At 37.8% G+C, this 4,968-nt stretch overlaps 1 non-coding gene across 1 annotated transcript; it reads left to right on the forward strand.

Annotated features, from left to right (window-relative positions):
* Window positions 1-214: 214 nt before the first annotated feature.
* LOC145615780 (small nucleolar RNA R71) lies at window positions 215-320 on the forward strand. Its single transcript, XR_014107370.1, has one exon. It is a non-coding gene; the product is annotated as a small nucleolar RNA R71 (small nucleolar RNA).
* The last annotated feature ends 4,648 nt before the right edge of the window (window positions 321-4,968 follow it).

The following is a 4,968-nucleotide window of genomic DNA, read 5'->3' on the forward strand; positions in this document are numbered from 1 at the left end:
TAGATGATCCACTGAATACAACGAAGATTGCTTGCTTGAAGAATCTCTTTCCCCATCTTTCCAATCTCTATAATAGGTCACCACATACTCAATAATGTCCACAACTTCTTCTTCGGTCCTGTTCATGATAGGACCACCGGCCCCTCCATCAAGGCATGACTTGCCTTGAGGACTCAAACCACCATAGAAGATTTGGATCACTTGGTATGTTGGAATTCCGTGGTGAGGACATTCTCTTTGATACTCCTTGAATCTTTCCCATGCTTCATAGAGACTTTCATTTGGCTTTTGCTTGAACTCTTGAATTAAAGCCCTTGCCTCCGCTGTCTTCTTTTGAGGATAGAAACGGGACAAGACAGCTTTTGTGACATCATCCCATGTTCTCAATGAATTGGGCTTCACCTCTTTGTCTAGCCATTCCAAAGATCTTCCTATGAGAGAGAAAGGGAACAACTTAAGGCGGATAAACTCTTGAGACACTCCATTCACTTTGATTGTGTTGAAATATTTTTCAAACTCCTTAAGATGGTTCAATAGGCTCTCATTCTTAGCCCCACTATATTGTCTCCTCTCAATTAAGGTGATCATTGCCGGCCGAATTTCAAAGTCGTTTGCCGGTGTTGTAGGTGGAGCTATGCAGCTCTCAAACCTATATGCACCGGGCACTCCTAGCTCCTTCAAGGCAACTCTCGAATTTTCTCCCATGACTTGCTCTTGTTCAATCTCTTCTTCGCTTGAAGAACTATAATCAAATGACTTGTTTGCTACTCTCCTCCTTGAGAGAGTTCTCTTAATATCCGGATCAAAGGGAATAATTGAACGATCTCGGGACCTATGCATACAAAACTCAAAGAAAATATTAGTAGCACGGCTACAAGTATAGCCTAAAGAGTAAAATATTTTTGTATTTTGCAAATAAAGTGGAATTGACTCAACAATAATATGCACTCAAGAAACCATTCCCCGGCAACGGCGCCATTTTGATGGGCGCGGAAACGGTAGGTCGTTGGGCTACCTCCCCACCCAATCAAACAATATTTATAACTCAAAAAACCCCTATGGAAGTGTAGTGGTAAGTCGAGGTCGAACCCAAAGGAATGGAAATGAAACATCAATCAAACTTCAATCAAACTCCAATCAAACATCAAACAAACTTCAATCAATCAACAATAATATGAAAAACAAATGAAATCAACTAAAAACAAACTTATATTGAAATCAAAGATGAAAGATCCTTACAAACTTGATCAAAAGATCAATTACAATGGAGACTTCTTGAACAATCTACCAAAAACCATGAGTTTCTCTCTCTTCAATTCTTGAGTTTCTCTCTCTAAAATTCTAATCAAAAACTAAGATCTAATTTGCTTAATGAATTCTTAATGAAAAAACTTAGCCAAAAATAGAAGGAAATACTATATATACAAATAGGAGGTCGGTTTTGACGCCCAAAAATAAACCCACGCCGGTGCGGCCGCTTGTAGGAGAGAGAAAAGCGCGCACGGGAAACACCCACACAGGTGCGCTCGCACGCACCTGATGTGCGGCCGCACTCGACACATGTGCGGCCGCACACCCCTCGTGTGCGCCCGCACCTGCCTGGGTAAGCTCCCTCTCTTCTCTTCGTCCTAGCTCATGAGGTGCGCACACCCTAGATGATGGTGATGGAGGACAAGGTAGGCAGCAACTTTCCTTAGTATTCTTGAAGAACATAAGCCATGAAAAGTGCACAACCAAGGTCTTGAAGCTTGCTCCTCGGATCCCCCTTGACTTGAAACTCTTTGCACAAGCATAAGGCATGAAAAGCAATGAAAACCCATGGAAAGGAAGCTCGGGAATTCTTGGACAATCAATCACAACCTACAAAAAAAGGAGAAAAAGCAAATAAAAGGGAAAAACAACAAGTAAACTATAAAATGCACAAAATAGAGAAACTAGCTATGAAAAGCATAAAATGAAGAAATTGAGAATAAAACTAAGGAAAACTAAAGAAAAGAGTAATAAAATGAAATAAAATTCATCCAAAAAGAGATCAAATGAGTGCCATAAATGTCACTCATCAGTTTTTATTTTGACGAAATTTTGTTAAGTCTTTCTTACCTTGAATTTGATGGCATAAGATTGTGATTATGTATTGATTTATTTGCATTTTTTTCTGCAATATTAATCTCTCTAAAGCATATTTACTTGGTAGTATTTAGTGTTTAAAAGATTGATGAATTTTCACCTAATTGCAAATATGTTTTTGAGGCTTCTAAAGTGCTAAAGATTCAATCTTTAATTATGTTAAGTGATTGAAACTTTAAAGTTACTAAATTCCATGAATTTTATGTTGAACTTCATTGTTTTAATCATTTTGGATTGATTGGAAACATAAAGTTTCAAACTTCTGATAGAAATTTGTTTATCTTCATATTGGAAGATAAGTTTTCAAGGATTCATAAGTGTTAGAAGTTGGATTTTTCATTTGAACATTGAAGTTCATATTTTTCCAACTCCGAGTACTTTGTTAAAATCTCAAGATTAATTTAAATTGATTATACTAATATGAGAAACTGCCTTATTTATTTTGTTGCACCAAGTAAAAACAATTTAATTAAAGAATGGTTCTTGGGAATTATTTTGGTTGAATCTACCTTGATAAATTTTATTTAAGTTAAACTTTGATGCGTGCCATTTTTGGCACTCTTAGAGTAGGTTTTCTTCATATTTTTATGCTCGTGTTTGGTCTTTTATGTCGTTATTTAAGGGAATAATGCGTGATTTGCGTGTTTGTGTGTTAGTTTAGAGAAATGCGTGCTTTTAATGGTTTTCTTATTATTTTGTTCATTTCTCGGCTGTTTCTCTCACTTCTCCGTTTCTTTGACTTGTTTTATAGGTGTGTCGAGCTTCCCGGGATTTAATTTTCGAGGAGGAAGCTCAACTGCATTCAAGGAAGTCGACGGAGCCAAGTGAGGGAAGCCAAGCATGCAAGTCAAGCAACCAAGAAAGCTCCGCAAGCATGAGTACCAAGGCAGCGATTCCGAGCAACAAGGCAGCGAGCCCGAGCACCTAGCCACGCTGCCCAAGCTGCCACGCGCAGCAGCACACCCGAGCAGCCTCGCATAACAGCCTTAAGGCAGCAGCCCTGCCGCACTATAGCAGCCACGCATCGCAGCACAGCGCAGCAGCCACGCATCAGCAGGCGCGGGTGCGGGTTGCTGCAGCTCAAAACTACCAAATTAGGGCAATTTGCTCCCGAGGGCTGGCCGCAGGCACCCCGCGGGCGCGGCTTCCGGGGTGTCCTATTCCCCTCTGCGGGCGCGACTTATTTCTTGGCGGCGCGGGTTTTTAGGTCTTTTACGATTTTAAGTTTCTTTTCTCCTTTTGTTTTTATATGGTTTGGTTTTCCTTTATTCTTCATGTATGTAATTCTTAGTTTTAGAATAGTTTTCTCTCTCCTAGGTTGAGAGCTTCACTCTCTAGATTAGGCTAGTTTAGGAGTAGTTTCATAGAGAGAAAGTGAGGAATTTCAATGGTGATTGAGAGATTGAAGATTCAATGGTGACAATTATGTTGGAGATCTTCTTTATTATCAATGAGCATTTCTAAACTCTATCTCATTTAATTGCTTTGTTTAATTTGATTTTTTTTGGTTTGATTTTGATATTTGATGTTTGATTAGAGTAATTGTTCTTGATATTTTGTTGATTATTGATTTCCTTTAGTTGATTAAATTATGTTTCTTGAGCAGTTTACTTACTAGGGTTTGGGTAGACATGTGTGATTGATGAATTGAAATAGATTTGGGAATTTGAGTAGTTCTTGTGTTGTGATTAAAGTGATTAATAGAGGTCTGCAAGTTGATTAGTTTGATTGGAGTAGTTAACCTTGAATGCTAGCATTGATTGCATGATTGAATTGATTGAAATGACCACTTGATATCGATTTGATCATAATTGGTTGAGTATTTAATTATGTTTCTTCCTATTGTTTAGCACTAGAGAAATTTATGTGAGAAAGTATAAGGATGATTAGTTGAATGCTCCTAATTGCTCCTAATATTTGTCTTTACATTGCTTGGATTGCTTGACTCCCTAATTAGCTTGGTTATCATGAATGCATGTTGATTCCCATTCCCTAGTGTTTCATTTGTTTGTTTGGTTCTTGGTTTAGGAAGTAGAATAGTGATACCTTTCACCTTAGACTTCAACCTAGCTTAGTCTTTAATTAGAAATACTTTAACATAACCGTTCCTAGTGGTTCGACCCTTGACTTACCTCTATATTTGTATTTAAGTTAGTTGAGTGATTATAAATTTGTTTGACAGTAGGGAGGATTTGTTCAACGACCTAGTTTTCCCCACTCCAAAATGGCGCCATTGCCGGGGAACTGTGTCTATGTTTGAGTGTTTTTGATTTCTTGAGTCTAGGTCTTTGTTTATACTTTTCTTTTATTTGATTTTTGTTTGTTTCGTAAAAAATGGCATGTTTCTCATTTCCTCAATTTGACAATGAGCCTTTTTGTGAATATTTCAATAGACTAGAGGGATTTCTTGATTATAATTGTTGTAGTCTTTGGGAGGCTTGTGAGATTTGTTATTGATCGATGGTGAAATGGTAGGTCGATATCTACCCTTCCCAACGGTCAAACAAAAATTATAACACTTAACCAACCCTATACAAGTATAATGGTAAGTCAAGGGTCAAACCCAAAGGAATGGTGAGAAATGGTCTATTGTCTATGGTTAAGCTATCCCGAAGTCTATAAGTAGGGTTGTTGATTCTAAACTAGGGCAAACTCAACTATTAAACTAGTAAAAATCAAAGGTATAAGGTGCTAAGGTTTGGGATCCACATGTATTCATAATGAAATCAATCAATTTGGGAAGTCAATCAATTAAGTCAAGCAATGTGAGGGAAAATCAAATTTGCAACCAATAGAGCATATCAATCTATTCTCCTAGAGGTCTAACTAGTGTTAACTACG

This window comes from Chenopodium album, chromosome 25, assembly GCF_948465745.1.
Source record: "Chenopodium album chromosome 25, dcCheAlbu1.1, whole genome shotgun sequence".
In the NCBI taxonomy this organism is placed as follows: domain Eukaryota; kingdom Viridiplantae; phylum Streptophyta; class Magnoliopsida; order Caryophyllales; family Amaranthaceae; genus Chenopodium; species Chenopodium album.